The following is a 17,945-nucleotide window of genomic DNA, read 5'->3' as shown; positions in this document are numbered from 1 at the left end:
AAACATGCAAACCAACAAAGCATTTGTACATTGTTAAAAAAAAAATCAGGTATATATTTTTATCAATCTAAATTTTAATGATGAGGGCATTTTCCAAGATCTACTGCATGCAATACCATCTCAGAGGTTCCCAGCATAGCCAAGGACACACTGCAGTCATACTGGACCGTCTAGAGGTGGGGAGACCTTAATTTAGCTATTTTTCATTACTTTTCCCATCAAGTCCAGAAGTTACAGCAAAACTGGATTTCTATTACTCACAGTCAGGCTGGAGCATTTCTTGAAACAGACGGTCAACAGAACTCGACTCTGCAGAAAGAGAAGCAGATGTCAAAGTACCAAGTTGCCCCATTAAGGGGTTTAATACTTCCAAATGTGTGTGCTTGTGTGTGTGTGTGTGTGTGTGTGTGTGAGCGCAAGTGAGAGAGAGCGTGTGGTCTCATGTGGATGCTAGCATTTACAGTGTCTAATCCTATTAACTTTCACATTTAAAATTGCCTGCATTATTTAGTAGAACACAGTACCCCCCCCAACACACACACACCCTTTTCTATTTTACTGAGATATTACTGTAATTTGTCATTTACTGTGACATTAAAAAGCAGAATGATGCTCAAGTTAATTTAAAAGAGTTAAATAATAACACATTTTCTGATTTGATTGCATCACCCAACAGTTTCCCCATGAATATATTTAACATATATTTCATATTTATTTCACAGTGACGGAAGTTAACCTTTGTAACTTATTTTGCCAGTACTTTCTTGGCCAGTTAAATTCTTGCTCCAGAGTTAATTACTTATTCCAAAGCTATGTGTGCTAGGCTCTGCACAAAGCTTTTTTTTTTTCCTCTTCTAAAGGGCATTTTCTGCTCCTTTGATTCCTTTCATATTAAGTATTCAAGCTATTGTCTACAGGGTCACTTTAACATAATGAATTGCCTGTAATAACGTGACCATCCAATTTTCAACACCTTGTTGAGCTGACGTGCTTGAATGCTTGTCAGTGGCACAGTCTTAAAAGACAGAGTGTATCTGAGGCCATTATTGTGTACATTCACCTCTGTTGATGAATTGCCATGACCTCTGAATTGACATGACACCTGGCTCACATGTGAAATCCTATTACATGTAGTTTTTTAATATTTACGTAAGGAGGCAAAGCAACATTCATTCAATCAAGTTCATTCAGAGTTTAGACCGTACTAAAAATGAGTTATCTCGTTCCAGCTTACAAAGACAACTGAGCTCTTGAGATAAAACGCCATGTCTGCGGTACTTAAAGCATACCAGCAGACAGTTTGGCACTGTAGTTTTGTTTTCAGCTCAACAAGAGAGAAATCTGATGAAAAGGTCATAGACTTGAGACTTGGGGAAAATTGTGTGCAGTCAAGCAACGGAAACGTGGTTCTACTCAAGAACTTCAAAATGACTTCCCCTAAATCGACTGCTGAACTACTCCAAAGTGGAATTTCTCCTCAGGCAAAAAACAAAACAATACGTAATCCACAACCTCATTTTAAAGTTAAATCAACAACCACATCATCCTGTAGCCATGCTGCTGAAAAATGCTTTGAATTAGAGAGGAATGGGGCTGTCTCGCATCACACCATTGTCATCTAAACTCATAGAGAGACATTTCCAACCTTGAGCGAAAACATCACAAGTGCGTAACCTTTCTACTTTCAAACATTTCTCTACCTACTCCTCTCCCTCACCTTGCCTGACCTCAGGGGTGCTATCACGTCAATTAAAGCCGATCCTCCAGCCATCATATACCCCAGGGTGGTTAGACAGGCTGCCAGAGAAAAGGTCAGTCACGCCTTTAACGATGGTGCATGGAGAGATAAAGACACAAAGATAAAGAAAAGTTGTTGTTGTTGTTGTCAGGTGGAACTGAAACAAAACAGCAGTTTAAAATGAATTCCCTAGAATAAAGACTTTGCCTGAGCTGAGTATGCAACTGCAAAAAATATTATTATTATTATTAATTATTAATTAAACATTATTTTCACTATGAATATATTTCTGTTATTTTTTTTTTCAATTTAAACATTCAAATACAAATACAATGTCTGACGATTATGAATTTCTGTAGAATTTATTAAGGTAATCCATTCAACAATTGTTGAAATATTTCAATCTGGACCAAAGTGGAAGACAGATTAAATGAATGACATTGCCTTGTATCCAGCCACGTCACTGAGGCTACTGTGAGGTTGAAAATGACTTTCAGAATTGTTATTTGACTATTCAATAATAGTCCAGAGTGTAATAATAATAATATATAGAGAGAGTTTAAGGGATTTACTCAATGACATCCTTGCTTTCTTCTATGTTAATCTATGTAGTGTTGCACAGAATACCAATAATTGACAGGTATTGTGATAACCTGCCCCCCCAAAAACTTTAGAAACATATGCTCATCATATCCATATCAGACAGCATGGACTGTATACATGGATTCTAATTAAAAACTCAGAGGTATCCAGAAAGCATAATATAAACACCAGCAGTTTCCAGCTCCAACAACCCTATTGGAGCATTATAATACAGCATCATTATTTTATGAATGTAAATCACTCTGTTGTGCACAACAGAGGAAGTGTTCTTGCTTTGAAGAGCAAGATAATGCCTGGTATTCTCTCCGTGATGTTACAGCCAATAGCTTTCAGGCAATAACAGACTGCAAGTTAAAAAAAAACACCATATTGGAGCCATGAGAGACAAGATGGTTGCCTCTTCACAACATGGCCATTACAACAGTTTGTTCCACTCTGTATTCATTTGCTGGACAAAGTTTCCATCTCCTTCAGTCGGCCAGACATGAGAGGTGGAAAATCTCCAGTCTGGCCGAGGGTAAGAGATTGTAACAAAACTATAAGCTGTATGACGTGATTACATGTGCTTCACAGCCCCTTGTGTAATCAGCACTGCTGCCCACATCTAATCTCGTGTGAAGAGCAACATCCCCACGACAAAGAGAAACACACATGAGCATGTACACACCAGGCACGCACATGCACAAACACACACACACACATCAGCCCATTCTGGATGACAAGTGAAGACATTGCCCTTTGATGATGAACTCTTCAGCGCAGTGATTTGTGCTGGAGGTCTGACATTTACATGAGGAACGCTTCAACAGCCGCATCCACCCCTCATCGGAAATGATTGCCTGCGGCCTGAGTTTACTTGAGTGACCAAACATGAGACATCATACTAACTTTCATCTCTGCACTGATGAAGGCAGCTCTCGTCACTGATTGGTCAGTCGTATGATGTTTCATGTTATTGTCAAGAGTTTGTTGTGGACGTTTGAAGGTCTAAAACCAGATCGAGAGGCTCTCGTGACCCTGGCTGAAGAACATGTTGCATCAAAAACAACCACAAAAAACCTGTATTGGCCGCAAAATAGGAACTGAAATTTGCCAAACACCCAAAAGCTACTGTGAAATCTAAGATCTTCTGTACAATAGGACAAAAAAGTCAGCGTCTGCACCCATTAAGGGATGTGCTAAGGAATCCCTGCACTCTGTCCTCAAAGAATATCAGTTTTCATGTAGAAAACATTCTTCTCATCCATAACAAAGTGATACCCGCATGAAGGAGATTTTGAGAGAGTAATAAGGCTTCTTCTGTAATGTTCTTCCTCTGTTCTAGCAAGCGAAGAGGAAGGACTTGGAATAACACGTTGAGGATATCGTTCCTTTATATGAGGCTATGAAGCAGCTCAATGACACAGCATGTCAATGTGATGCTTTTGTCAAGAACTCTGTGTATGTTACTGTAAAAACACACCCAGCACAATCTGGCAAGGAAGGTCATCTACTGAAGTGGGAATCTATGTGTTTTCCAGTGCACTAGATTATTATAGATTAGCCTAATTACATGTGATGCTGATGCGCTGTTCTGCACTGATTGGTTGTTTGCTGATGAATGAAACTAGTGCTATCTTGGCTTGCTGGTGTGACTGGCAACTGCTAAGTTTTAAACAAACTAAGCCGCAAAGAGAAAGGTCCTGAGGGAAAGACAAAGAGGTCTCCAGTGTCTAAATGTGCTTAATAAGACACCAGGACAACAACAAACGAAACCCAGTGAGCCATCCAGGTGTGCAGAGAATTAGAAATAACTGGCAATAAAGCTGCCGTCAGTATCTCACCTTTCACAGCTGCTTTGCATGACAGGCCATGGTCTTCCAAAAATCTGTTTTTGTTTTGGTGCTAGCAGTCATATCAGGACATTAAAATCAGGGGGAACTTCTTTTTTTGCCAAAAAGATATAAAACGTAACAGAGGCTTTTTGATGCCTCCTTAACTTACAATAAATGGCATTAAGTCCCACTGACCGCTTTCACATCAGCTCTATGTTTCTGCTACCTGAAAGAAACATATTCGTGGCCGTGTATTGCTTGGTGTGTTTGTTATTGATGTATTGCCATGTTCAGTTAGATGGTATCCTGCCTCCATTGAGATCAATGGTACTGTGGGAGAGAATTTATCTACTGACGGATTCCTTGTGATTGTGTGGGTAATGAGTTGCCTCTGGGCGTTTCTCTCTCTCTGTCTTTTTCACTTTTTTTGTTGCGCATGTGTGTTTGTGTTAGTTTAGTTTTTAACACACCACTGTTGCTGTGTTCATGCCTGGAATTCACATTACTCTGGAGTTTTCAAGGCCGTTAATCTAGTGGCCCCGTTTTAGTTTAAAATCTCTGGGGTTGCATTTTAGTTTGGATGGGTAGAAACATAGACCTTTGAAAATGATGATGTAGACGCCCATGTTTGTTTTGTGTTAGTCATGACGCGATCTGTGAATGCAAAGCAATACACTTACTTTCAGTCACAGTTCCACCTCGTTGTAAGTCCTGTCTAAGAAATCCCTTGTAACTGACTCACTCTGGAGAAGCATCTCTACCAGCTGATGGTTATTATTTGTGGCATGCTCCACTCTGGGTTATATAGATGTGCTGCACAGTAGAGCCATTAGACGGCTGATTGCACCATTTGCATGCCTTGCAGGTCTAGTGTCACTGTAAGAAAGTCCACTAATTTATTCAGTTCACTTCGTCCACAGAAACAAACTAAGTGACAAGCTGCTCTTTGCTCTCCATGCCCTGGAATTTTCCACTTTAAAGAGGATGTGACATCATCCACTTCACTCAGTTGAACAACTCGCACTGACTGAACTTCTCCAGTAAATGCTTTTAAAACATCCACAGCCACAAATGATTTGATAAGTGCATAATGGAGGCTTAATGGCCTCTCTGGATTAATGCCTTTACATTAAGTTTGTGTCGCATGTGAGGCTTTGGCTTCTTTTTGTAACTTAAATAATTATAACTGCTCAAAATTTCTAAGCTGATGGACAGCAGAGTTGTTTATCTCTGGATAGGAAGATATTTCATTGTAAATAGGTCACATAAAATCACTTTATTGGAACTAAACTGCCCGATTTTTTTGTTTTGATTTGGCGGAAATTTGTTCTATGTGTATCAAGTGTGTACTTAAAAAAGGGACAATGGGTTTGTGTAAGATTAGAATGTGTGCTACAGAGAAAATGCAAATAAGACAAAAAAAAAGAGAGCGAGGGAAAGAGAAGCTGATGTTGGCAGTCTGGGGTATAATTGTGCCTCAGGTTTCTGTGGTTTACCTAATAGCTCTTTTTTTTTTTTAAATGTTAGCTTAATCACTTAGATTTGTCTGTGCACTGTGCACACTGTCCAAAAACCCTCTTTGTTATGTTTTACTGATAACTATCTGCCCAAATAGACACTGGTCCAGATAGTGCTCAAAATGCCTGAGTGGAAGAAACTGTCAGTTCACTTTAAAAGTATATTTCCTGATAATGTAATATCACTGCTTGCAATTAAGGAGGGGCTTTTGATGGTGGCTTTTTCTGTAACTCATGAATTACAAAAAATTCTGCAATAAATCTTGTGAAAACAAATCGTATCATATTTAACTGTCACATCATGACGGGAGAAATTGTCCATTCACAACCAATGAATGATTACTGTCATATCCTTCACTAGTCCGATACTTGAATGGATGCCTCTACAGGGTCTTATTTTGCTTTCGCAGGATGGGTGTGGTTCTTCAAACAAAAAGCCATTACTGACAGCCTAGCACGCTCGCACAGCAGGACCTTGATCCAGTGATGGACCGGTGAATGAGATTCTCCGCAGGCTAGGTGACAGTGGGGAGGAGGGATCCGGTGTTGGGGTCCTCAGAGAGGCAGAGTGACATCATACTAATCAGGGGGGAGGTGGGCAGGTAGATCACTTCAGGAGCCCTACACACTTGACCTGGAATGGTTAGTTAATGCATAAACACAGAAATGCAATACATCTTACTTTACACAACTTTTGATCTTGAGCACTAATGGAGAGCTTTAATTGGCAGTTGTTTTTGGATTGGATATTTGTTGTACTTTTAGAACTGTAATACTAACAAATACTAGCAAGCAGTGATTGGATTTTAAAAACACATGAGCAAAAAAAGCAGAGCAGAAAAATGAGCATCAGGTTAGAAACTGGTCGTGATAAACAGAATGGGAGGTTGTTCTGGTGCTTATGTTTGCACATAATGGCTTATCCTCTCATCCTGCCTACAAATCTATTCTTGCACCTGCTGTTTTCAAAAGCTTTAATTGGCCAAAGTCACACAAGGTAACCAAGGGCCTCATGGGCCTGTGTCTGGGCAACCTGATTACGGTGTGTGTGTGTGTGTGTGTGTGTGTGTGTGTGTGTGTGTGTGTGTGTGTGTGTGTGTGTGTGTGTGTGTGTGTGTGTGTGTGTGTGCGTGTGCGTGTGTGCGCATGCGCGTGTGAGGGGACAATGAAGTCAACAAGGATGACATGTAGGCTGATTGCTTGTAGCGGTGATTTAAATAAGCCATTGCTTTCCTTTGATTAAAATTCAGTTTCACAAAATAATAATGTTGACTTATTCATAACTTTATCAATTGTTATGTCAGTCGGTTAGTCCTCCATTCTTTTTACCATAGAGTTTAGACCATAAAGTCCTCAGGAATTTTTTTACTGACATTACATATCAAGTGTGAATAAGAGTCATTTTCTTAATAAACTTCCATAGAAACTGACTTATTTTTGCAACCAAGGTGGTGCTAAAGGTTTTTTTTGCAAAGCTAGTGCCGTGGCTCTGGCAGTGGACTTGGAATAACACGTTGATGATATCGTTCCTTTATTTGAGGCTATGAAGCAGCTCAATGACACAGCATGTCAATGTAATGCTTTTGTCAAGAACTCTGTGTATGTTACTGTACAAACACACCCAGCACAATCTGGCAAGGAAGGTCATCTACTGAAGTGGGAATCTATGTGTTTTCCAGTGCATTAGATTATTATAGATTAGCCTAATTACATGTGATGCTGATGCGCTGTTTTGCACTGATTTATTGTTTGCTGATGAATGAAACGAGCGCTATCTTGGCTTGCTGGTGTGACTGGCAACTGCTTAGTTTTAAACGAAGTAAGTGGCAAAGGGAAAGGTCCTGAGGGAAAGACAAAGAGGCCTCCAGTGTCTAAATGTGCTTAATAAGACACCAGGACAACAACAAACGAAACCCAGTGAGCCAGTTTGCAGAGAATTAGAAATAACTAGCAATAAAGCTGCTGTCAGTATCTCACCTTTCACAGTTGTTTTGCATGAATGGCCATGGTCTTCCAAAAATCAGTTTTTGTGATGTTTGTTTTAGTCCTAGTAGTCATATCAGGGGGAATATTCAGCCCAGTCTCAAAAAGACAGAAACGGATTGATGCTGAACGAAATGGTTTGCATATCTGTCACTGATGTCTTGCCATGTTCAGTTTCATAGTATCCTGTCTCCATTGATATCAATAGTACTGTGGGAGAGCATTTCTCTTCTGACGATTCCTTGAGATTGCGATATATTAGTAATGAGTTACCTGTTGACGTTTCTCTGGTTTGCCTTGCACACACACTAATTTGCTAACTAACACAAAACTCAAGCATCCATACTCAGACATATTCAAAGAGAAGCAACTCTTAGCCATTTTAAAGCATCATCTCTGTAGAGAACCATCCATAGCAGCTGGCAGTGCTCCTCTCAATGGGTCATACTTCACTTTGATAGAAGTGTACTATTACAATGCGGTGATCACAAAAGCGTGGTGCAGTGGTGGACAAACTTTGGGCCCAAAAATCTCAACAAATATTGGATCATGGATATCCATTCAATTTTGTACAGATATTTGAGTTCCCCAGAGAGTGTGAAAACACCCTTAGGCTACATCCACACAAATACATTTTCTTTTCTTGAAATTAAAACAATCTCGGTACAAACAAGCACTTTACCGTATGTATATTAGACATAATCTCTGTTCATACTGACGCACTTGAAAACATGTATCACATGACCATTCAGTTCCACTGGGCGTGTGCCTGCAGCTGTAAATAGAGAGCAGATTGTTTTCCCTGCATTTGGTTAATTAGTTGCAAATTAAAGAGAATGAAAATCAGCAATGGTGAAAGCAAGACCAGCGGTTTCTTTTCTTGGGATGCCGATGAGGTGGAACAGTTACTGAAAGTAAGTGTGAGAAACACTTTACATTCACTGCATGTAGTAAAGACCGAATCAGGAAGTGAACTTTGGTGTCTGCGTCATCATTTCCAAAAGTCTCTTTGTCTGCCCCTCTCTCTCTCTCTCTCTCTCTCTCTCTCTCTCTCTCTCTCTCTCTCTCTCTCTCTCTCTCTCTCTCTCTCTCTCTCTCTCTCTCTCTCTCTCTCTCTCTCTCTCTCTCTCTCTCTCTCTCTCTCTCTCTCTCTCTCTCTCTCTCTCTCTCTCTCTCTCTCTCTAAAAATAGCTCTGGATCTATTTCTGGTCCACAGATACGTGAGACAGAACAGACAAATGAGTGAGCCCAGATTGACTTGCAGGTATTTGCATAATGAAAGCCAATTTTATGGTTGAAGTCAACTCATTAAAATGATGCCCTGTAAATTGCTCTCGGCATTAAGTTTTGTGCAATAAACATTTTTTTTCAGCTGTCCACATCTCAGCTGCAACTCCTTGTGGCATACTGTACTCAACAACATCTTAGTCATGTAACTGAAAGGCAGCTGGACCAGCATGCCTTAATCTTGATGCAGTGGAATGGCACAAAGAATACTGAAGTCACGTTTTGCAACCAGAGCACTCGGCCAGACAGTTGCGTAGTAGTCGCTTGTGTGACTGACAGCTTCCTACAAAGCACAATGATGAACCACTCTACAGAGGAAAAGGCATAAAGGGCCCCCCCTCACTTCAAGTTACAGGCTTGAAGTGAGAGAGGGTTCTGTGGTATTTTCTAGTAATGAGGTTACTGTACCCTCCTGCTTAATGCACAGGGTAGGGGGATCTCCCTCCTTTTACTGCCATCCCTCATTATTAGTAGCTGCAGGCCAAGCAGCAAGTAGCGGCGCAGCTATAGTGTAAGTAATGACATGGGACGGCTCTGCAATAGGAGCTTCTGTGTCCTCTTTCTCCACACTCTCCACTTTTTTCCTAATGGGCAGGTAATGGGGAAATAGGAAAGTGGCCACTGGGGCCTGGAGAGGGATTTTGCTCTGCCAGGATATAAGGAGTTATCAAAGAGGGAGAGTGTTATAGTAGAGGCACAGGGAGAGTTCAGGATGAGGGTGAGCTTTACGCTACCTTCATTCAGGGTCTCTCTTGCCATCGTGACCACGCCGATTATCCCTCAAAGTCACTCTCAGATGGGTTTGTGTGATATCTGGAAGAAGGGGGGATGTGGCATCAGTGAATACATTTTGGGGGAAGATGAATGTTGCCGGAACTACATTTGTATGAAACATAATTAGTTTTTTTTTTTTAATTAACGTATCTGCCAAGTGAGAAAATGTTCCTTTTTAAAATTTTCATTCACATTCATATTTTATGTCCTGGGTTTGAGATGAGGAAATAATAATAGTCTTATCCTTTGCGGTCCATGGGGGGGCTGCAGCCAATCCCACCCTGTACAGGTTGTCATCATAATTTTTCTTTCCTGTTTAATAATTAATATTTAATGTAACAGAACAGTAGTGGTTGAATGTTGGATGATTTAAAAACAACCCAATGTTTGTGCGTGCGATATTGGGACCCCTCGTTCGAATATCTTGTGCCTGGCACAAAAATAACTTATTGGAAAAAATGTTGCCTGTAAAAAAAAAGATCCAGGCAGAAATCAGTGTAAAACAGATAAGTGGTATATAAACAGGATTTTTGAGAGACACGGTTGCAATAATTGAGAAATAAAATGAAAAAGTGGAGAGTGAGCGGATGTTTGGATCCTCTGTTGAAGTTCACCGATCTTTCAGCATGGCTCTGTTCGCCCCTTGCACTTCTTCCTTATGAGTTACTAATAGTGAGGGATGTGCAGCAACATTTCAGCAGCAGAGAAGACGAGACACTGTTACCAGACTATAATGTCATCTTTTTTTTATTACCCTCCAGCTGGTGTCTCTGCAGCTGGTGGCGGAATTACAATCCCAAATTCAACATGGACAGAAACCCCGCAGGTCTTACTGGGCACTGATGAGGGAAATTGATGAGCTTGGGTCAGGTAATGGGAGTTAGGGTCAAGCAACTACATTTATTATGGATGAGGTCAATTACCGTGAGTGTGTGACGTCTTCTGGGGGGAACTGTGTCCCTTTGATTACACCAGCATGGGAGGCGTCTAATGTGAGGATTAATTCAATTTATTTATTGTTTTCTTTTGCCCCATCAGGTCGTTTTTTGCCCGTTTCTGTGCTCTTCACGACAAAATCAGACAGATGACTTTCCTTTGTTTTTCTGTGAAGATCTTTGGTCATCTAGGTCACAGTATAAGTGCAATACAAAGGAAATTGGACTTGCTTGAGGTTCTTAAAGATGAATCACCTGTCATTCTTCATTTCCAGGTAACTGGTAGGGAATCCCACGCATTCAACCTCTAGTGGGGTTGTTAACAAGTGAAAAGTCATTGAGGTCATATCAGTCATGAGCTGTGTCCCAATTCACATGCCGCATTCTTTGGAGGACCTTTAATGGCCAACCCGGCCATAGACGTACCTTAAGTGACAACTACACAACTGTTTAAGTGGAGCATTGCTGACAATTTTACTTCAAACTAATCTTTCCTTGATATAAATAGTACGTAAATAGTCCTAAAACCCCTCACTAGATATGTAGACTGCTGCTTAACATCACATAATGAAATACATGAAAACAACACACCTGCTCTGTGAGGGGCGTGGAGCAGCTGTGTTGTCCAAAAATAAAACAAGCCGACACTGCATATCATTAGTCTTGGACGACAGAGTGCACCGAGGAGAAAGTTCGCATGACGAATTGCTGATTTGCAGGAATTTCACTAGTTTGCTCATTCCTTTAAGTAGCTCATGTATTTCCGCTCTGCAGTTACTGTACAAAGAATTAATGTGCAGAAAACTTACTGCTGTTTGTCTCACAGCTGAAATAGAGACACTGCTTTACTTACTGTTATGTGCTAGGCCCTGCTGCCAGCTCATTAGGGCTTCTGGGTCAGGAACAATAAACTCAGTATAGCAGCACTGCACCACATAAGCTTATGAGCTCCATGGGTGAGGCAAGACAAGTTTATTTGTATAGCACATTTCAGCAAAAACAATTCAGAGTGCCTTACATGAAATATAAAAATCATGAAGTCAAAGTTAAGTGAAAGTAATATAAGAAAATATGATAAAAGATAAAAAGTCCTTGCAATAAAGGACTAAGAGACTAAACTGTCACACTACTTGAATTGATTTTTTGTCTTTACAGTGCCTCTCCAACAAAAACCACTGACAATATCTTCAAAGTCAATTCAGACAAGAGACAGCAGTTCAGCAAAAGACATCAAAAAGGTTGCACAGTATTTAGCTGGCCTGTAGATATTATTAGAACATAGCTGGAGAAGAAAAATTCAACTCATGAGCCATGAATTCGAAAGAGGCTAAATTAGCAACTTCTTGCATTGGAATCATTGAACAAGATGGCAACTCGACGGTGAAGAGAGTCAATCCTCACAGGCAGTAGTTGCTGTGGGTGGTGGTGGTGGGGGCCACTGATAAACACGTCAGCATTCAGAGCACTGACTGTGTTCAACAGATCAATAAAGTCTTGTTTCAGCATTTCTGAATGCTGTTTCACAACATCTCTGTGCCCGTCTGCAGAGCAATGTCTTTTTCACAGTCGGATGTGCAGGCACAATGTGTAGGATTTGTTCTGTCATGTCAGAGACCACCTTGGAGTGGTTTGGTGTTTTTGCTGCACATGCTTCTCACATCTCTTACAGAAAAGTCACGCACAATCTGAGATCGTTTTTTCTCTTAGATTTACTCTAATTAATGACTTCACTCTGTGAGGATGAGAGGTTATCCAGTTCATCAGATGGAAATCACTGGTCCTGCAGTGGAGTCACTGTTCTCTCGTTGCATACTGGTCTGGAGGTTTGTTGCAAGTTCTCCCTTTCACGGCTAACCCCAGCTGTGTCCTACTGTGTTTGTCGACAATATGGTCATGGCAGCTGAAATGATAGCCTGTTCCCTGTCCTTGTGACTGACATGACTATAAACAACCATCTTTGGAAGCTGTGGATCCCTTTAAAGCTTTATATTTCTATCTCGTTCCTTTGTCAGCAGACACAAGGAGTAATTTAAAGAATTAAAAAAAGAGGCAATTAAAAAACTCCCGCTCAAAAGAGTGGTAGTCACACATGAGCTGTTGTACCTGACAGTGGAGCTGTCTCCGGAGAATACATACAGCTTTAGGAGAAGGAGAGGAAAGAAGAGCCTGTTGAGTGAAATGGTAAATACAGCATAGTGAATCTTACGGTCCTCTGAGAGGTTGCGAGAGTGTGTTAACACAAGCTCGTAAAAGTGAATAACATGACACTTCTGTAAGTGTTGCAATTAGTAAGACAAGCGCAAAGGGAAATGCGATTCAAGCACAGCGCCAAAGCCATATGGATTCCAGAAATGTGGCTTATGAGCTCTTATTATCATTAATTACTATAAATGCAGGTGATACAAGTTCAAAGGAAAATCGCAAGTGACAAAATTACAGTTTAATTTGTTTTAAATCGTATTATTTTTTCTCCATACATCCCCTACGTGTACTTTACATCCAGCCGGACTGCCAGTATATGTTCTATATACTGTAAGTAGCTGGATTTACGCTGTATAAAAATGTTGATTTATGCCGTTATGATGAGAAATGGGAATGCATTATCCACTACTCAGAATACTGAACCAAGCACACTAGAAACCTCAGCACAGTCCTTGTGTTTTTCTTTGCCAACTCGGGGTTGAGGAAATGTTCATCTGTCAAAAATCATCTCGTGAGTGTAGCCTCATGTGTAATGAATACCACAGGCCAATTTTTACACCACTGCCAACACTTCCTGAGTCATTTCCCTCACCAGTTCACAAGCATTTAAAGTCAAGTGGAAACACTGTCCAGTGTGCATACATATTTATGAGTCCAACATGCATCCTCTGGTGTAGGATGCCGGTTGCCCCTAGAGTCGGGTCGTTGTGCAGCCTGAGTTGAAATTGACATGCTTTTTACATGCTCTGTGATCCCGTGTTAATGTTTCATGAGCGGCAAGCCTGTGTTTGATGTCCATGTTTCAGCATGAGCCTAGAGTATCCACAGGGATTATATATTCATCGCTCGCATCCAGGTTGGACAGTTTAGTACGAGTATCGTGTTGGCCGGCTGTTTCTTTAATGAGAAGCACTTAATTTTTATCAGTTGATGACTCTAAGTGGGAGTTTCCTTTGCATAGGATAAGTGATCTTCTTGCAGTGTCCTCCTGACCTACTGACCTTTGACCTACAGTCACATCTCAGTCAAAGACCAGAGTTTATTGTCCATTTCGTGCAATCAAAAAAAGGTGTCATCCTCTGATTTCACAGTACATTTTATATAGCCAGGCTTTACAGTATATCATGCATCAAGGGTTGGACATTTGCTCCGTTGATCTGGAGGTTTTGACCACACCACATGGTCTTTTATGAAGGCCGTGTCACAACTGAAAGCTACAGTAAGTGACACTTGAGTGGAGAGTTTGTCAATTGCTTTTTTGACAGTCAGGAATGACACGTTTTTATGCAATGTATCAAACATGGAATCATGTTCATGGTCCGTACATCAATGAGAGTTATATATTAGATTGTGAGTAATAAGTTATTTCATTAGGGAAAGTTGATTATTATTCATGTTCATATTTTGGGTGTAGCACCTATTTGACAGCTCTCCATAGATTTAGATTTACCAAAATAAGCAATAAAATATATTGCATAAAGGACTTGTTCCAATAGAATAATGTTCCAAATCATCCACCAGTGTCACCAGTATGGTTCAAGTAACATCCAATTTCTGCAGTTGTTGTTAGTTTCCAAAAACCGACAGTTTTTATAAGGTCTGCTGAAATGTTCAGTGATTAGAATTTACTTGTCAAGTGACAAAAAACAAAAACAAGTTAAGACCAGTTCACGTGTCTCATCATTTTCGTCAGCTCTAGAAAATTCATGGCTGTTCTGCTTTCAGGCCCAATGTCTGAAATGGGTGCATGTGTGTGTGTGTGTGTGTGCGTGTGCGGGTGTGTGTGTGTGTGTGTGTGTGTGTGTGTGTGTGTGTGTGTGTGTGTGTGTGTGTGTGTGTGTTCATCACTTGTGACACTGGCTGACAGCCTTTTATACATCCCCGGATGCGAAGACACGATCCAGTTACACTGTGAATAGTTGGATCTTATTTGCATGAGCTGCTCTCCATTCAGAGCCCACACTGTATCACACAGATCTTCAACTGTGAGCGAGGCTCACAAATCTGCATCACTGGATTAAAATGTTGCTACGCCTCATGTTATCGATGAAGGATAATCAATAGAGAGTGATTCATATCGATTGTGATTGATAGAGAGATTGTTGTAGTGAAACACTGATGGCAGTCTTTGTGTACTTTGGCTAATGGAGGTTCTCACAATTAGAGGGTGATTCTGTACTTTAATTTTTCATTCTGTGTGCAGCTGCCCTGCATTCAATCTTTTGGTTTTCAGGGTCAGAAAATGGCAGGAAATATTAATCATTATTATGGAGCATGCTGCTAAACTAAAAAGTCAAACTTAAAGAAAAAAAGACCAAGGGATAGCACATTTTGTTTATGAAAACAATGTGTTATTTATGCTACATACCACAACAGAAAGGGCAAATATAGCGATTTAAAAAAAAAAAAAAAATCCTGCCTTATAAAACCATGAATGTCATGTGATGCTACGAGTTTGCTTTAGCTCACCTGAGTAAACTTAAAAAGCATTTGCGTTGGGTCTGATTCACAGCACCAGTCTGACACGTCCTGCAGTTGTTAAATGCTGCAGGTGCAGAAATGCAGCCACTGGGCGGCTCACAGCAAATCATCTGAAACCTCTTTTGTTGACCGAGGGATTTAAAGCGTCACCAAAGCCTAAATCCAAGCAGACTTGTCAGTCACAGTGCTATGACAGACATTCCTGACAGGCAAATACTTTTATACAGATCACCAGCTAAGCACCGCTGTCCAAGCAGTTTGCGGGTGAACATCTGTGCAAATAGAATACGCTGATTCACTTTAAAGTGGCTGGGGACAAAGAATAGGCTCAGTGGTGATAACACTTTAGGTCAAATACATTTCACAGATTTTTTTTAAATTTCCGTCTTTTTCTTGAATCAAAGTGGCAACCATATAGATATACTTTTGAGTAAATCATTCATTAAATGTATTTTGAGTTGCCACAACTTCGAGAGTCAGATAAATTATTATTCAATGGTTATCATTGCAGATATTTGGTAATAGTGTTTATGTTGTGGCTACTGGATCCTGCCATACAGACATGAGACTATAGTTCTCAAGATGTGAAACTATTCCTTGTAACAATGAGGCGACATGCAGGCATCATTTTCTTTTGCTTGATTAATTCTTGAAAGTGGAAATAATTAATTTTCTATGCTGTATTAGTTGCTGTATAGTATGTGCACACAGGAAACAATTAAAAACCGACAACTTCGCTGCAGCTTCTGATGCCTCTAATTAGTTCAGTCGCCTGAATTGCACTTTTGAAAAGAAGGTAACCAGAGAAATAAATTCACCATGTTGTGTTTCACAGTTATAATTATGTGCACTTTAGAATAATTGCAGTTACATAAGATCATTTTGCTGAGAACATTGCTTCACAAACTAAAAAGTGACCTGAATCTGAATGTGACTCAAAACAGTTTTTAGGCATTCAGAGTTAGATCATGTCTTGTGTTAATTAGGCTGGCAATGACTTAATGTCACATTTTTCAAGTCTTTATCATCCACTCTAGGAACACTAGTGGGTAATAAATGTATCCTCAGGAGATGAGCCTTGGCGTAGAGGTAGTTATTTGTAAAAATGTTGTATAAATTTCCCTCAGCTATATGTTAATTCTGGACATGATTTGTACTTGCCATCCTTGACAAAAAATAAAATCTCTCGTCTTTGGCATGCTACTGCTGCAAAAACTCTCACAGTACAGGCCAATAATTGTGGGACAGAGATTTATGAGCAGCTGTAAACACAGTAAATTACAATAATCATCTAGACAACACCAACTTACAGTTTTCAGTGACATTTGTGTATAAACAGCCATAGCTGCCACGGTTCAGTCATTTATTATAAGAATCATTTCCCATAAAGCATATGAAAGCCAATAAACAGTGGCAGAAAATGAGCTGCCTCAACTGAAATGGCAGCAATAAAACTGAAGAGCCGGTAACATCTCTAGGTGTTAGCTTAGCTTATCCAGGGTCTTAGTGCTATTGGAAGTCAGTTATTGGCTTTAATATACGGAGCACCAAGGAACCGAAGCACCAGAGTGAGTGGCCTCCTGTCTGTGTGTATGTGTGTGTGTGTGTGTGTGTGTGTGTGTGTGTGTGTGTGTGTGTGAGTGAGAGAGAGACTTTGCATGATTCTCATTTCCTTCCAGTTTTTAAAATACTGGAACGCCGAAAAATTCGCCAAAATTTCAAAAAACAAACACTCGGGGAAAAACTGAATGAACATAAATATATGTATACCAGGAATCCACAGACTGTTAAGGGTCCATTGTTTATTAACAGAGATACATCAGCGAAGTTCCCCCATCTTTGAATGTGAATCAATACACTTAATAATCGTCTAATCGTCCTTATCCAGTGTCTTTTCCACTTTGCTCTGCACCAGCCCTGCTTTTGCATCTCTGGCCACCAAAATCACAAAGTTTTGCACCCCCCACCCCCCAATTGCACTGCTGATTACAGTCAGAGAGCTAGAGCTTGACTTCAGTACAGCACTGCCAGCTGATCATTGAATCTGAAGACCAGAAGGTGGAGGGAAGCCCTGCAGACAGCAGCCTTTATTTAGGCTCCTAATGAGGGGCAGAGGATATTCCTTATCGTTGGCTTATTAGAATCAGTGCTGCAATCCTCTCATTATTTGCCACTGTATCTGCTCACTGTAGCCACAAGCATATTGTATATTTTCCTCACAGAGTACGTTCTCATCCCCAACTGTGATCAATATTCAATCTGCAGAGAGGCATATCCCAGCTTTTGTTTTTGGACACCTCTCTGATGTCAAGAGTGATTTGTGAGGGGAGAGAACAGAGGTCTGCCAGAAAGCGCAGGGAGACACATCAAAAACCACAGTTCATTATTACAGCCAGCTGAGGCTCGAGCATGTGGAAAAACACGGCAGCAGATTGTGCTCCAGGTTCTGACCATTCTTCGCAATAGATGGGGAAATAGATGTCCTGATTGAGCATCATCCCGAAATTGCAATACTGTATTTCAAATGTCTAAAATCCAAGCTTTAAATTAGGTTGCTATTTTTCCCTTCTGGTTCGGAAGTAGATCTCGTGGGGAAGCCTCCTCTTTGTTA

The 17,945-nt window shown here is 40.4% G+C and overlaps 1 protein-coding gene and 1 long non-coding RNA gene across 4 annotated transcripts in view; one reads left to right on the top strand and one right to left on the bottom strand.

Moving 5' to 3' along the window:
- The window catches only part of pex5la (peroxisomal biogenesis factor 5-like a), a 73,806-nt gene that overhangs the window by 10,021 nt on the left and 45,840 nt on the right, over positions 1 to 17,945 (top strand). The gene's annotated exons all lie outside the window — the stretch shown is intronic.
- Positions 1 to 17,945, bottom strand: part of LOC118317986 — an 86,832-nt gene that overhangs the window by 28,983 nt on the left and 39,904 nt on the right. Inside the window, exons 2-3 of the long non-coding RNA XR_004795585.2 lie at positions 1,718 to 1,822; positions 262 to 309 (exon numbers count right to left, since the gene is read on the bottom strand). This is a non-coding gene — a long non-coding RNA (uncharacterized LOC118317986). The remainder of the gene's footprint in view (positions 1 to 261; positions 310 to 1,717; positions 1,823 to 17,945) is intronic.

Source organism: Scophthalmus maximus, chromosome 13 (assembly GCF_022379125.1).
Source record: "Scophthalmus maximus strain ysfricsl-2021 chromosome 13, ASM2237912v1, whole genome shotgun sequence".
NCBI classification, from domain to species: Eukaryota; Metazoa; Chordata; class Actinopteri; order Pleuronectiformes; family Scophthalmidae; genus Scophthalmus; species Scophthalmus maximus.
The sequence above is the reverse complement of the archived record's forward strand: the minus strand, read 5'-3'. Positions and strand labels throughout refer to the sequence as shown.